The sequence below is a fragment of the Coenobita brevimanus genome, chromosome 2 (genome assembly GCF_032717465.1).
Source record: "Coenobita brevimanus isolate Jiangsu-jjx chromosome 2, ASM3271746v2, whole genome shotgun sequence".
Taxonomy (NCBI): domain Eukaryota; kingdom Metazoa; phylum Arthropoda; class Malacostraca; order Decapoda; family Coenobitidae; genus Coenobita; species Coenobita brevimanus.
This window is the reverse complement of record NC_136955.1, coordinates 21137003-21154321: the sequence shown is the minus strand read 5'-3', so window position 1 is coordinate 21154321 and position 17319 is coordinate 21137003. Positions and strand designations below refer to the sequence as shown.

The 17319-nt window shown below is 39.7% G+C and overlaps 1 non-coding gene across 1 annotated transcript; it reads right to left on the bottom strand.

Annotated features, from left to right (window-relative positions):
- Positions 1-16179: 16179 nt before the first annotated feature.
- Positions 16180-16298, bottom strand: LOC145392715 (5S ribosomal RNA). The gene has a single exon (XR_013896068.1). It is a non-coding gene; the product is annotated as a 5S ribosomal RNA (ribosomal RNA).
- Positions 16299-17319: the final 1021 nt, after the last annotated feature.

Genomic DNA, 17319 nt, shown 5'->3' with positions numbered 1-17319 from the left:
TTAGCTCTGAAATTTCCCCGAATGCACATTTTCCAGCAAGATATCGCTCTGACACTGGTAGTTGTATTTTTCCTGCAAGCTCATAAATTCAGTTACCTTGTTGTTTAAGCTAAAATACTGTAGCTAAAGTATTGTAGAGTTTATGCCAAAATTATGGACTCGTTACAATTGATGCTCCCCCTAAATTGTTTAACAGTTTATTCAGAAATTATGGAGCCAATTACCTTGCTGTTCATGAGATTGTAATATTCATGACTAAATTATGGGATCAGTTATACTGCTGTTTCTCACAAAATTAACACATATCTGTGACAAAATTATAGTCAGTTACAAGTGTTTGTTCCTAAGTTTTTGGGTTGTTGCATAAAAGGCTAAGTAATGGACTCAGTTACTCTATCATTCATGATAAAATAATCATCCTGTTCAAGACAAAATTACTGAGCTAATTACGATGTACTTTTCAAGATGAATTATCGAATAATAAATTGCTGTACGTACATGATACATACGAAGTCTATTTAACCATTATACTCTTCACAGACGTCATCTACAGTTATCCAGGCTACCTACAAACATTATTTTTATCAACTTAGGAATAACTAGTGCTGTACAGGTAAATGAAGGCTACGGGTAATCCCTCCAGCAATAGTTACTTCACTTTTATTTGTCCCAGATTTGTTTTCCATTAGCAGCTTATTTCATGTACCTCAGTGGGGCAGTATGACGGTGCTATGGCTCTACATCCTTTCCATAGCATTTCATCAGGACTAGCACCATATCCTAGTGCTAATCTCTTGTTAGAGATCAGCATCAGACATGGAAAGATGGCACTTTTAGACCAACTTAGAGTAAGCAAAGTACAGTAAGGAAGACAGAATATGCTACTGTTAAACCGAAAAAATTTTCTTGCTTACCCTGAGGAATATCATTAAGATTTCCTTCATCCTTTAACATGGTTGAATAACTTAAAAACTCTGGGGAATGAGAAGAAAATTTGAGGCCTATACTTAAGCCCTGAATAATGAGAGGGGAGGCAACTCGCTACTTTTGACGGACACTTATGGATGAGGTGCATAATAGGATTCAGCAGGGAAGAACGACTGCTGGTTCGCTTAGAGCAGTGGTATGAAGTAGGGAAGTGAGCATGGTAGTAAAGGAGTACTCTGATCCCCACTCTGATGTAAGACAATGAAGCTTGGACCCTGTTGAAAGTACACTACTTAAAAGTGAGAGCAGTAGAAATGAGTTATCTGAGAGAGGTATGTGGAGTTACTTGGAATGATAGAAAGACAAGTGAGGAGGTGGAGGAGCATTGTGGTGTTGATGTAGATGTGCCTGAAAGCATTAGGAGATACACTTTGAGATGGGTTGGCCAAATAAAGATTATGGGGAATGAGAGGCTGATAAGGAGAATGTACGAGTGAAGTGGATGGGGAAAAGGGGGAGGGGATAGGCCGAAGATGAGGCAGAGGGCTGGGGTGATTGGAGCGGTTTAAGAGAAAAGTACGTGAGAGTTGGAGAAAGGGCAGCTGGATGACGGAGGACAGAGTGACAAGGAGGCGATTTTTTTGTAGCCACCACTTCCGGGAATAAGGATTCTGGCGATGGACAGATTGAGAGATATGGAACACTTGATGTTAGGTGTGATTGGATGCATCTCCCATTAGTGTGCAATTAGCAAAAATATACCGTAATACAGGAAAACAGCTAAAAATCGACACTTGCATCTTCTTCATGATGAAAGTTTCAAGCAAGTGGCCACATAGTTAGGTAATGTGACTGAAAATGTTGAGTGAAATGGAATCACATCCCCTACATGACCACACCACTGGACTAATACCGCCCTCCCTCCCTCACTTTCCCTCGGTCTCAGAGTGATGTCACAGACGCCTCCTGACTTCAGCCGTCCCCTAAAGGCCGTATGTCAGGTGGTAACGGTGTCACAAAGGACTTTGTAGTTACTTGTAGAGAAGTTTTGTGGTTTAGTTGTCACTCTCGATTTCTTGTAGTAGGAATTAAAGATGAATACAAGGAGTTGATCTTCATTTTATTATCTTCAGAGAAATCTAAGTTGAGCAGGGTATGTCTTACAGAGACAATATAATAAGTAAGTCTAGTTGAGCCCCTCTTTTCTTGTTCACTCTCTCCACTACCTGTCGGTTCAATCGCTAGCCTCCTTCTGAGCTCTCTTTCCTTAATTCTGGTGAAACAGGGGCCGTGTCACGTGTGTTACACTGTGGTTGGAAAGTTCCAGAAACCTGTGTGTGAGTATGTGTGTATGCCACTAGGCTTTGTTCCCCTGCTATCTCGCTGACACACTACCTGAATCATCTCCTGACATTGCTACTTCCTAATCTGTCGTCAACATTTCCTCAGTTAACTTGCAAGATCATTTCCCTTTCCCAGGCTCGCATGGAGCTGTCTATCTATCTATTTATCTATCTATCTATTATGATTTGTAATTATAATATGGACTCATAACATTGCTCGGCCACGCCGCTGAAGGTCCTCCGACAGCAATGGGAGAGGCGTGGCTGAATCGGTAGAGAGGCGGCCTGCGGTCCAAATGGACCCAGGATCGAATCCCGGCTGGGGCAGGGAACAGTTTGAGGATTTGAATTTCCTAAAAAAGCAGACTTTCCTGATTTACCAGATGACCCGCCGACATGTCGTAAAAATACCCCCGCTAATACCAATACACCAATCCTGTATGAGACAGCCCTAGCATGTATTCAATATGGATGGTGGGTGTTAGCGCCGAAGTGGTGACATGTGAAGGTGTAGGAGGACTACTGGGCCTTGGGATAGGTCAGTGCCCCCAAGCAATAGGCTCTGAAGCCTTTGCCCAGAGTCGGACAAAAAAAAAAAAAAAAAAATTATCATTGACATATGCTAATCTATTAGTACATAATATTGATTATAATATTGTATAAATATAATATTCATAGTAAATTGCAATCATCAAGTAATATTACATTTTAAACAAGTTGTATACATAATTGAACAAATGCAATGGTTGTTGTATGACATTTTGTAAGATGTGTATGTATAACAGACGTACGCATATAATTGTGCAATGGTAATACTGCTAGGTTATTACATTACATATTGAGTTATCCCTTTAGTAATGTCTAATATTTCACCTAACTTGTAAGATGTTTCTGGTAATACAGAATTGTGATATAATTGTATGACTTTACATAATATTGTAGTAATATTGTGGTAATACAAAATTGTAATATTTTATGAATTGTTACATAATATTGTGGTAATGCATAATTGTGTTGGCCTTATAATTGTAGTTACATTTTGTTAATGCAACTGTTACATAATTGTGTTGGCCTTATAATTGTAGTTAAAGTTACATAAAAGTTACATCTTGTTAATGCAACTGTTACATAATTTTTAAATATTGTTTGTAGTTACATAATTGCAGTTAAAGTTACATAAAAGTTACATCTTGTTAATGCAACTGTTACATAATTGTTACTTATTGTTTGTAGTTACATAATTGTAGTTAAAGTTACATAAAAGTTACATCTTGTTAATGCAACTGTTACATAATTGTTACATATTCTTTGTAGTTACATAATTGTAGTTAAAGTTACATAAGAGTTACATCTTGTTAATGCAACTGTTACATAATTGTTACATATTCTTTGTAGTTACATAATTGTAGTTAAAGTTACATAAAAGTTACATCTTGTTAATGCAACTGTTTCATAATTGTTACATATTGTTTGTAGTTACATAATTGTAGTTAAAGTTACATAAAAGTTACATCTTGTTAATGCAACTGTTACATAATTGTTACATATTGTTTGTAGTTACATAATTGTAGTTAAAGTTACATAAAAGTTACATCTTGTTAATGCAACTGTTACATAATTGTTACATATTGTTTGTAGTTACATAATTGTAGTTAAAGTTACATAAAAGTTACATCTTGTTAATGCAACTGTTACATAATTGTTACATATTGTTTGTAGTTACATAATTGTAGCAAGTGTAACATAATGCAATCGTTTGTCGTTACATAATTGTTACATATCGTTTGTAGTTACATATTGTAATAATTGCGGTCCTGACATTGAATCCGGTCATGTTGCGGTCGATGATATGATGTGCCATGCCACTAGCTTATGGAGACAACCGTTTGCTTTTTGTTTTACTTATAGGAGTTTATGTGGTATTTTGGCATTTGTAGTAACACTTACACTTATTTTCATTTGTTTGTTATGTGATCTTACTCTATTTCTTTCTTTTTTCTTTCTTACTTTTTCTTTTTTTCTTTTCTTTTTTTTGTATGTATTGATTTTCTATAGTTTGTTTTTCTTTGCTTGTGTACGCTTTTTCTGTGTTGTTCTTGGTTGCATAATTACTGGCTAATTCCCTTGGGACCCTTTCTTAAGGTTTAGTTTATATTGCACAGATATTACTGAAAATGATATTATATAGCCCCATATTTTGTTATTTTATATAAAAAAATATATATACACTATATACAGTATTAACTATATACACTGACTTGTTCTTCACTTGTACCTATCGTGGGCAATATATGTGTCAGCACTGTGTGGAAATCATTGTCTTCACGATTGTGTTGAAGATGTTCATTCTTGCTAACATCATTTGTGTTGGCCATTTTTTTTTTCTTTTTTTTTCTGGTTTTCCTTGTAAGTTAATTTATCTGTTTCCACAAGGTAGCTTTAATTAATGTTTAATACAGTCTTTTTTAATCACTCACTGAGTAACTGTGATGGAATATTTTCTTTATTACTTTGTAGATGAAATAATGTATAGCTGTATGTATGAAACACGTATTTTATGTAGGTGTAAATGGTAACACTCGATGGTAGTAAATAAATGCTATAATAAATGAATGAATATATACGGTGTAGAATATTTATTGTTGGTGATTATTTAGTGTTTGAGTTATGCAGATAACTGAAGTAAGTATGTGTACGTAAGTTGTAACTGCTGTATACAGCAAGTTTTATATGTTTGTGCAAAATGTGTTGTCTATCACTGTGTATCGTATAGATGAAGTAACTATGTAACTCACTAATTTTTACCGTGGTGGGAATGGTGTGAGTGGTGTTGCACGTGGTGATAGCGTTGTCCTTCACGGGGTGATTGACGTGTTGTGGGGTGTCAGACACACGTTGATACGTATGGTGACGTCGACTTCCCACACTGGTAGCTGTGGTGAGTAAATGAGTAGCGCTGAGTAACTTCAGTGAAGATGAGTGAGTAAGATGAGTTGTGAATATGGGCTTGGTATTCGCTTCGTTGTCTTGACCTCTTCACTCCTGCGTCAGCGGTGGAGGTTGGGTGGATGTATCAGAGAGAGGAGGGTGAGGTCTGGTGGTTGTGAGTTGTGAGTCGTATCTCACTCTTCGTTTGTTTGTTTTGTTTTTCTTTCTCGAGGTTTTCTCGTTCCTTTTCTCTTGTGATTTACTCGTTGTAGGATGAAGACTGCCGCTACTTGTAGGAGCGTGTAGAAGATCATACAGACGACTCGTAGAGTTGTTACTTGTAGTTGATTGTAGATGGTTGTAGTTCGTTGGTTCGTCGTAGAAATTGCAAGATTGTTTGTATCAATATATTGTTAAACTACTTGCAAGGCGTCCTGTGACCTCTTCACCATTAAATCAGCGTGATGATCGGGGAGACGGAGGGGGCTGGTTGGAGAGAATACTGTCAGGAGCTGGTTGTGAGTTGTTGGTTGTGAGAGGTATTTTTTGTTTTCAATCTTGATATTTTGTAGGAATTCACTGTTGATTCGTAGACGAGGTTCGTATACGTTCGCTGCTACCAAATGTCATAAAGGACTTTGTAGTTACTTGTAGAGAAGTTTTGTGGTTTAGTTGTCACTCTTGATTTCTTGTAGTAGGAATTAAAGATGAATACAAGGAGTTGATCTTCATTTATAATCTTCAGAGAAATCTAAGTTGAGCAGGGTAAGTCTTACAGAGACAATATAATAAGTAAGTCTAGTTGAGCCCCTGTTTTCTTGTTCACTCTCTCTACTACCTGTCGGTTCAATAGCTAGCCTCCTTCTGAGCTCTCTTTCCTAAATTCTGGTGAAACAGGGGCCGTGTCACGTGTGTTACACTGTGGTTGGAAAGTTCCAGAAACCTGTGTGTGAGTATGTGTGTATGTCACTAGGCTTTGTTCCCCTGCTATCGCGCTGACACACTACCTACATCATCTGACATTGCTACTTTCTAATCTGTCGTCAACATTTCCTCAGTTAACTTGCAAGATCATTTCCCTTTCCCAGGCTCGCATGGAGCTGTCTATCTATCTATTTATCTATCTATCTATTATAATTTGTTATTATAATATGGACTCATAACAACGGCGCCTGTCCGTCAAGGGACATATGAGGGGTGGCGCCCTCTGTCACATCGTGGTAAATGGGACATGTGTGGTGCTGGGCTCTTAGCGTTAGTCAGGTGTCTATAGGTGAGGAAGGAAGGGAATGAGAGGAGTATCATAGTATGTAGATAGAGGAGAAATGGAGAAGGCCAGACGTATATAGATAGGGAAGAAATGGAAAGGGCCATAAAGGGATAGATAGGGAGATAAATATAGTAAATAATGTTCTTTGTCGCCTGGGACTGGTTTGTATATTTAGAGAGATAGGAATAAAGAAGGAAATATAAGGATAAGTAGCCCCCTTTATCACTTCCTATTAAATGTGGTGTACGGCTCTTTACGCTTAATAACTAGGTGTTTTTAAGTAGGAGGAGGGATGCAATTGGAGGAATGCTTACATAAGAGAAACAGAATGGAGCAGATGTGCATAGACAGGGGTGGGATGCAATGGGAGGAATGTTTATAGACAAGGGTGGAAAAGAATGGGGTAGATATGTATAGATGGCGAGGGACTGTACATATGGTATATAATGCATTTTCGCCTAGAATTACTGGGAGAGGATGTCATATGTTGAGACAGTAATGATAATGATAAGTATCTCCCTTTATCACCTGTTATTAGACAGGACATGTTTGTTTAGGCAGAGATATAATTAAAAAATTCTTTCTATCACCTGGTATTAAATGGGACAGATTTGTACAGGTAGAGAGAATATAATAGTAAGGATAAGTAGCTCCCTCTGTCACCTGGTATTAAATGAGACAGGCTTGTATAGGCAATGAGATAGTAAAAATAAGGATGAGAAGCTCCCTCTATCCCCTGGTATTAAATGGATGAGGTGTGGTGCGGGTCTCTCGGCGTTTTTTTTTTTTTTTTTTTTTTTTTTTTATGTGTCCGACTCTGGGCATAGGCTTCACAGCCTGCTATCAAGGTCCAGCAGTCCTCCTACATGCCATACACCTCTACATGTCACCACTTCGGCGCTAACACCCACCGTCCATATTGAATACATGCTAGGGCTGTCTCATACAGGACTGGTGTATTGGTATTAGCGGGGGTATTTTTACGACATGTCGGCGGGTCTTCTGGTAGATCAGTAAAGCCTGATTTAAAGAAATTCAAATCCTTAAACTGTTCCCTGCGCCAGCCGGGATTCGAACCTGGGTCCGTAAGGACTGCAGGCCACCTCTCTACCGATGTTTGTTAGCCATGTGCATGTAACTAAGATAGAGAGGGAAATGAAGCGCTGTTTATAGATAGGAAGGAAATATAAATACAATTATCCTTAGGCAGGGAGAGACTAGATCGAACAAATATGTATGACAGGGGAAATGGATGAAATAGACAGGGGGATGGTAACAGTGAAATTACTCAGTGGAACTTTGTATTTAATCGGACAGGCATGGTGTGAGACTTACCGTTAGGCAGACAAGTGTACGCTAGAAGAGGAAGGATTAAATTGGACATACGTGTATCGATAAGGGATGTGTGAGTTGGAAAAGATAAACACAGGTAGAGAGATTGTATTGATATGGATACGTAGCCTACTCAGCCACTTCTTATTTGGTGTGAGAGATGTGGAAATAGAACAGTTGTGTAAGAAGATGGAATTACTAAAGATAACAACCGCCCTCTGCAGCCAGGTACTTTGTGTAACAGGTGTTGTGCCTGGCTCTTATCGTTAGTCCTGCAGGTGTGAAGTGACAGGGTAAGGGTGAGATGGGACATACATACAGCTGAATACACAAGCTCGTGCTAAGGTGGGTGGTACGTTCAGTGGGTGGATGGCTCAGTGGGTTAGGGCAACAGCTGTGAGTGTCTGTAACTATAGTCGGTTTATTTTCATCTGAGAAAGATCACTAACCCGATTCCGCTCTGTTTATGATAAATTGTTATCAAGCTGGAGGGCAAATTTGACTATTAACCAAGGAGACTCATCCATACCACGTGGAATTTGACGCAACCACAACATACGTGTCAGGTTGTGAGAGTGGCCCAGTTTCCTTAGGCGAATACAGACCAGCTATAGATATAGATACTGGAAAGTGGACTGAAGTAACTTTTTAACAGCGATCAAAATAATGTGATACCCATGCATTCCCTCTGTATCAAAAGGAACTTCTGAAATCAACGCACAGTTCCAAATACACAGGTACTAGGTCATTTCTGGCTAATGCGTTACAGTGGGGGGAGTGGAATGGCAGCACCTTTACCTCCCCCTTCCTCACCCTCACCTGCTTCCACTCCCTCACTCTTCCCACAGCGGCCTCAACTGTCAGTAGGAAATGACCCGGAATTTGTGTCTGTGTGTGGGTTTCGACAGTGCGTATGCTTCATGTGCTTGTATCTGTAAGTATGTGAGGGAGACAAGAAATAGGACAGATGTGCATCGTTTAGGGATGGAAATTATGGGAATAAATAGCACTTGCTATTATCTGGTGATAAAAAGGCAGATGTGCTTTGGTAGAGTGTATTAATAGGAAGAAACTCTCATATGGAATTAAAAAGGGCAGATGTGCATTGGTAGAGAGATGGTATTAATAAGCATAAACTATTACGTGCTATTAAAAGAGGCAGATGTGCACAGGTAGAAAGACTGAGTTAATAGAGAAAAACTATGATCTAGAGTAATAAGGGGCACATGTGCATTAGTAGGGAGATTGTATTAACAGGGATAAGTAACGCATTTCATCACCTGGTATTAAATGGAACAAATGTGCATAGGTAAATAGATGGTATTAATCCGTTTAGTCAGAGGGCGTCCTTTGCAGTGTATCGTAGTTATTTCCATGTGATATTATTCACTTGACGGGGCCGCTGTAGTAGTAAATTGGCTAATGGAGGCTATACCTATCCTATCCATTTCGTGTCTCCAAAACTGAAGAGGTAGAAAGATATAAAACTAAAAAGTAAATAAACATACACCATACTAATAAATGAGGCTGTATTAGTTCTGGGTTCCTGTTTCTTCCGATATAACAAGGGAAGGGATGCAGTGGGACAGATGTGCACGGGATGAAATGGGACAGATGTGCATGTGTCAGGACTCCATATCATAATTACAAATCATAATAGACAGATAGACAGATAAATAGATTGACAGACAAATAGAAGCAGCAAGTCAGGGGATGAGATAGGTATTGTGTCAGCGAGAATTGAACAATGCTAAACATGCTTACACACTCTAACTCAAGGAATGCATGATAGGCACACGACAGCCCCTCGTGACCATACACACACATACACACATACTCACACACAGACTTCGAGAACATTTCAACAACAGTGTAACACACGTGACACGACCCCTGCTACACCAGAATTTAGGAAGCAGAGCTCAGAAGGAGGTTATGCATAGAACCGACAGGTAGTAGGGAAAAGGAGCCTAGCAACATGGGCGAGAGGGTGGAAGAGAGAGAGAGAGAGAGAGAGAGAGAGAGAGAGAGAGAGAGAGAGAGAGAGAGAGAGAGAGAGAGAGAGAGAGAGAGAGAGAGAGAGAGCGAGACTGGGAGGTAGCTAGCGGGACTCTATACTTCACTCGTGTGTGAGAGACTTTGTTAATATTTCCAAGGCAAATAAAAGTAGTCCCATACTCATCTTTGCCTCTCCTGTCATTGCATGACAAAAAGGTAACGAAGATTATCTACTTACAAAACTACTCAAGTATAACAACCGCTCGTCCACGAGTCTAATGTATGTATAACTGACTTACAAAACATCACTACAAAGAACTTACAAAGATATTGTGAGACATGGATGAAATGGGACAGATGTGCATGGACTAAACTGGGACAGATATGCATGGGATGAAATAGGACAGATGTGCATGGAATGAAATGGGACAGATGTGCAAGGGATAAAATGGGACAGATGTGCGTGGGAGGAAATGGGACAGATGTGCACCGGATAAAATGGGACAGGTGTGCATGGGATAAATGGTACAAATGTGTATGGGATGAAATGGGACAGATGTGCATGGAATTAAGAAGGAAAGATGTGCACGGGATGAAGAGGGACAGATGTGCATGGAATGAAATTGGACAGATGTGCATGGGATGAATTGGGACAGATGTGCGAGGGATGAAATGAGGACATGTGTATGGGAAGAAATGGGAAAGATGTGCATGGGATATAATGGGACAAATGAGCATGGGATGAAGTGGGACATACGTGCATAGGAATAGAGCCTTTATCTTTTTCATTCCAGTGCTGTATTTTGCATTTTATTCTTGTTGGATGATTTTATTCAGCTCTTGGCAGCCCTCTAGTGGTGAATGAGTTATTGAAGCCTATATCTTACCCCATCAGTTCTAAGAGCCTTTCTTTTCCTGAATTACATTGTTTTAAAATATCAAAATATAGTGAGAAGATGGTATTTTACTGAAGGGATTAGAAGTACCCTCTCTTACCTGATATTAAATGGGGCACAGATATTGAGTTATGGAGAAAGGATTAACAAGGAAGAGTGGAGTTTTTTGTCACCTGATTTTGAGAATAAAAGGTGTGCAAGTAGGATATTTAAAAACATCCAGTCGTAGGTGTGCATTGGTAGGTCATGGATTAAATGAGACCCTTTTTATTATTTTGCCCCCTTTTCCTTAAACTGACAAAATTTCATATCCCACTGAATCTTAAGTCCCAGGTGTGCATAGGTAGGGAGGGTATTAATGAGACAAGTGTAATTCCCAAGCCTTTACGTACTTCGTCTGGTAGTCCTGGGTTCATATCATATTGCTTCGAGATGTACGGAGGCAGAGAGCTATTTATAAATATTGGCAAGTATGTAGCTCCGTGTCTCTATGATGGGGTTTGACTGGGTATGGTTATGATTATTAAGTATGGCACATGTGCATAGAAAGGACAACATGAGACTAATACTGATATTTGGGAGGAGGTGTACTAATTTACTTGATCCTGCCGCCGTAACGGTTATGATCATTCCCTCCTAGAAGAGCTATTATCAATCTTTTTTTTTTTTTGGTGTGTGTGATAATTTACACCTTTGTGTACTGTGTCTCCTTCAAGCATCTATACATCCAGCGAGGAAAGAGAGACAGAGGAGGCGAATGAGCTTTGGAATTTGACTGCTCATTGGCACCTCGTGGACATTTTGTGTTGTGTGGAGAGGTGTGGTATAATATTGGGTGGTGTGGTGTAAGTTGGTGTGGTTTGATATGGTGTAATTTAGTGTGGAGTGGCATGATGGTGTTGTATAGTGTGCTGCGGTGTGGTATGGTGGTGTAATGTGCTGTGGTGTGGTGTGGTATGGTGGTGTAGTGTGGTGCGGTGTGTAATGTGATGTGGTATGGTGGTGTAGTGTGGTGCGGTGTGTAATGTGGTGTGGTATGGTGGTGTAGTGTGCTGCGGTGTGGTATGGTGGTGTAATGTGATGTGGTGTGGTGTGGTATGGTGGTGTAGTGTGGTGCGGTGTGTAATGTGGTGTGGTATGGTGGTGTAGTGTGGTGCGGTGTGTAATGTGGTGTGGTATGGTGGTGTAGTGTGGTGCGGTGTGCAATGTGGTGTGGTATGGTGGTGTAGTGTGGTGCGGTGTGTAACGTGGTGTGGTATGGTGGTGTAGTGTGATGTGGTGTGTTATGTGATGTGGTGTGGTGAGGTGTGGTGGTGTAGTGTGGTGTGGTATGGTGTAATGTGGTATGGTGTGATATGATGTTGCAGTGAAGTATGGTGTGATTTGATCTAATGTGGTGTGTAGTGTGGTGTGGTGTGGCTGAATGTGGTTTGTTGTGGTGTGGTTTGGTGTAATGTGGTGTGGTGAGGTTTGTGGCTTAGTGTTTTGTGGTGTGGTGTGGTATCGTATGACTGTGAAATGCAGTGTAGTATGGTGTTATGTGGTGTGGTGTAGTGTAATATGCTGTGATGTGATGTGGTGTGGTGTGTTAAGGTGATTAGTGTAGTGTATTGTAGTGTGGTATTGTGTGGTGTGATAAAATGTGGTGTGGTATGGTGATGTAGTGTAGTGTAGTGTGGCGTGGTGTCGTGTGTGTAGTGTGGTGCGATATCGTGTAGTGTGATATAATTTGATGTGGCGAATTGTTTGTGTTGTATGGTGATGTAGTGTGGTGTGATGTGGTGTGGTATGGTGTCATGTAGAGTGATGAGGTATCCTGTAGTGTGGTTTAGTGTTGTGGTGTAAGGTAGTGGTGTACTATGGTGGTGTAGTGTGGTGTGGTGTGGTTTTGTGTAGTCTGGCGAGGTGTGATGTAATGTAATGTGGTATGATGTGGTGTAACGTGGTGTGATGAAATTTGGTGTGTTGTGGTATGTGGTTGTCGCGTAGTGTAATGTGGTGGTGTGTGGTATAGCGTGGTGTGACGCGGTGGTGTGGTATGGTGTGGTGTGGTGTAATTTGGTGTAGTGTAGCGTGTTCTAGTGACTTTTTTTTTGTGTCCGACTCCGGGCAAAAGCTTCACAATCTGCTCCCAAGGCTCAGTAGTCCTCCCACATACCATACACCTCCACATGCCACTGGTCTAATGTGGTGTGGTGTATTGTGGTGTGGTGTAACTTGGTGTGGTGTAGTGTGGTGAGATGTAGTGTGGTGTGGTGTGAAACAATCATGTAGTGTAGTGTAGTGTAACGTTGTGTGGTCTGGTGTGATATATAATATGTAGTGTTTGGTGGTGGAGAGTACTCTAGTGTGGTGTAGTGTAACGTGGTGTGGTGTGGTATGATGGTCTAGTGGTGTGATGTGTACAGCACCATAATGTATGCATCCATTTCTTGGATGTTCCTTGGACCTCCTTTTTCTCCCAAAATGCAAATTCCACATTGGGCCACATACAGGATTTCATTAAAGTCGGCATGGAAACATTCATTCCCCATCATAGTTACAGAAAAAGATGTAATTCTCCTAAATGGTTTGACCACAACTGTGCTAGAGTAACAGAACATAAAACAATAGCGTATAACACTTATATAAGAACCAAAACCAAAGAAGCCTTTAACTATTATAAAAATATCTGAAACCATGCCAAAACTATTATCAATCTTTCTAAATCAAACTTTCTGCATAGACAAGCTAACAAACTACTAAACAACCCAAATGATGACAAAATATTCTGGTCAACCCTTAATTCATTCAAAACTAACTTCACTACCACCTCTTCCCTTCCACCGTTACAGTCCCCCAATGGAAATCTAGTAAGTGACCCACGTGGAAAAGCCAACCTTCTTGTTGACATTTTTTCGACAAACTCAACCCTAAATACAGAAAAGCACAATATTCCTGTACTTGATTTTGATTCCCCTCAAATACCTCCTTTCATGAGTCACACCAGATACGTACAAGCTGTATTACAGAATCTCTCAGCAGACAAAGCCACTGGTGCAGATGAAATTCCTTCAATAGTACTTTAAAAATTGCTCCTCAGTGTTGGCTCCTGTATTAGCAAAATAATTTCATTTATGCATCCGTACCTCAAGTTTTCCAGTCTCTTGGAAAGAAGCAAATATCCATCCTGTTCCTAAAAAGGGGACAACTTCTGATCCATCAAACTATAGACCAATTGCAATAACTTCCGTTCTCGGTAAAGCTTTTGAGACACTAATTAACAAACACATAGTCAAGCATCTTGAAATCAATAAATTAATCAATCATCGACAGCATGGATTTAGACAAGAACGTTCAACTGTAGATATTCTTTGCCTTCGTACCCATCAGATTAACAAAACAATAGACCAACATGGTGAAACACACAGTAGCACTCGATACTTCAAAAGCGTTTGACGAAGTATGGCACAAGGCCTTATTGTCTAACACGTCACACTATGGCCTTGCATCACTGGTTCCTCTAATCTCTTCTTACCTTCATAATAGAAATATACGGGTCATGGTAGATGGAATTTATTCTCAGTTTCATTCCATAAATGCTGGTGTACCTCAGGGATCAGTTTTGGCGCCAACCCTCTTTCTCATTCATTTCAATGACCTATCTGTCACGCAAAACCCAATACACTCTTATGCTGATGACTCGACCCTTCATAGTTCATTCACATTTAGTACCTCCTTTACACAATTTGATATTATAAATTCCCAATTAAACACAGCAATTTCTCTGAATCAGGACCTTTCTAAAATTAATCAATGGGGACAAAAAAAATCTGGTCTCATTTAATGCTCAGAAAACTAAATACATTAATTGCTCCAACGGAAAGAATCCCTCAGACTCTCACATAATTTTCAGTGATGTCAATATTCCCATATCCACTACAATTGATATACTAGGTGTTACTCTAAACCCCAACCTAAGCTGGACAGCTTATGTTAAATCCCTTGCTAAAAATGTTTCTAAAAAATTGGGACTTATGTACAGAGTTCGTGAGTTCTTCACTGACTAGCAGATGGCCACAATATACAAAAGTCATGTGCGTTCTCAGATCAAATACTGTTCACCACTTTGGAGTGAATGTGGAGTGGTTGCATAGAGGCAGTTGGACAAAATTCAAAATAAAGCCATTAGATTAATCAATAATCCTGCCATTACGCAGGACCTTCCTCCATTATCAGTACGTAGAGATGTTGTTTCTTTAGCATTGTTTTACCGATACTTTTACCGTAAGTGCTCTGACGAACTGGCTTCAATTGTGCCTCCCCTTCACATTTTCACCCGAAATACTCGGGCAGATGGGAGCGCCCATGAACTCACACTCTCTCCCCCGCAATGCAGAACCTCTGCTTATCAAAATTCATTTATCCCCAGAACTACTACTCTTTGGAATTCACTTCCTGGGAGTTGTTTCCCACAAACATTAATCACTTGAATTTAAATCCAATTGTTATAAGTATTTTATGAATGGAGGATGCCTTTAGGCACATGGACTTATTTTTTTTCCTTTGTTTTTCCCTCCTCCATTCATTATCAAAAAAAAAAAAAATGAACAGTACAGTGATTTGATACTTTTTTCAACATACTGTATCAGTTACTTAAGTTGTCTCCATGAGCATTGCGATAATTTGTTGGACAAAATCAATGGAAGAGCAGTTAGATAAATTGCCACAAACAGTGCGATAATTACGATAATTACGATAGCGTGGTTATACACCAGGACAATTTATACGGCAAACAGCAGGCTGATTATTTGGAAACAGCAGAATAAATGTTGGAAAATGGAGTGAAAAAATCCAACAGCTCTCTGCAGATTTATTTTTTTTACACATTCATTTACGATTTAAAATGCTCTTCCACTTTAGCTTTGCAAAAAAAAAAAATAAATAAATAAAAAATCATCCTTTTTCATTTATTTTTTTCTGCAGCTCAGTGGCAGAATAAGACAATACTAATTTTCTACACCCTTTCTACAGCCCCTCTTTGTGGCCAGCATTATATTCCAAACATTTTACAGCTAAGCATTCAAGATAGATGTATGGCAATTAGGCCAAGTGAACAAGGATGGGATATCGGTGTCACAGAAGGAGTGTGACCAAATCACATTAAGCTATAAAGTACCTATATGGATGTATAATTGATTTTTTCGAATGGCTGAAGAATTTCTAAAATAATATATATATAGTGAGTGAGGCGTATCACCTCATGGTGTTTTCAGGGTTCAACCATCCATCCCTAACCTCTCCCACGCCATAAGTCAAACATTACCCCCACCCCATGTACTTCTTATCATAATAATAGTAATAATAATAATGATAATAATAATATTATTATTCATTCATTCATTGCCAGACGCCATGTATCCCAGACGGGGTGGCCAAGGGCTTAGAGTTAATTGTTTTACAGGGAGGGGCACTAATCCTCCACCAACCCCACTTGACGTAGGGATGCCAACAGCATCTGGTGTTCCCAGGCGGTCACCCATCCAAGTACTAACCAGACCCAACGTTGCTTAACTTCGCTGATCGAACGGGAAGCGGTGTACTCAACGTGGTATTATTATTATTAATAATATTAATATTAATATTAATAATAATATTATTATTAATCAATCTATCCATATACCTAGGCTCCTTCCCCCAAAGAATGGGAGGTGGCCGAGACAAGACGACACACTCCCAATTTACCCATCCACACACACACACACACACACACACACACACACACACACACACACACACACACACACACATTCATTAGCATCTTATAATAATAATAATAATAATAATAATAATAATAATAATAATAATAATAATAATAATAACAATAATAATAATAATAATAATAATAATAATGATAATAATAATAATAACAACAATCTGTGGAGTCAGATGGAGAGACAGGCTGACGAATGAGGATATAAAGGAGCGTTGTGATGTTGATGTGGATGTGATAGGAAGCGTTATGAGGAACACACTGAGGTGGTTTGGCCATGTGGAGAGGATGGAGGGTGAAAGACTGACGAAGAGAGTGTATGTGAGTGAGGTGGAGGGGGAAAGAGGGAGGGGGAGGCCGAGGATGAGATGGAGAGATGGGGTGGAGAAGTATATGAGAGAGGGGTGTGTGAGTTGGGAGCAGGGGAGTGAAATGGCGGGGGACAGGGCGACTTGGAGGCGATTTGTTTGTGGCCATCCCAAACGGTGTTGAGGCGTCTGGCAATAGATAGATAGATAGATAGAGAATAAGAATAATAACTAGAACGCCGAAAAATTGTCCGGGGACAATTTTGACTAAAAAAAAACAAAAAAAATTGCACAGCCATTGCCTACGAGAGACCGAGCTATAAAGGGACCTTGAGGTCAAGGTAACTGATCTCGTGCATGTCACTTAAGGTAAGGCACTGCATTCTGGCAATATCCCAGGTATATTCCATAACAATTTAAGTCCTCTAACTTAAGTGGTTCTTTAGCTTTAGGGTCATTTTTTCAGGATCCTAGCCGGGTTCCGGTAGTAGGATCAGGATAATATTTGGTCAAATGAAGCGGCCAACGAATACCATAATATGACAAAGAAAAATTTCTGTGGCTC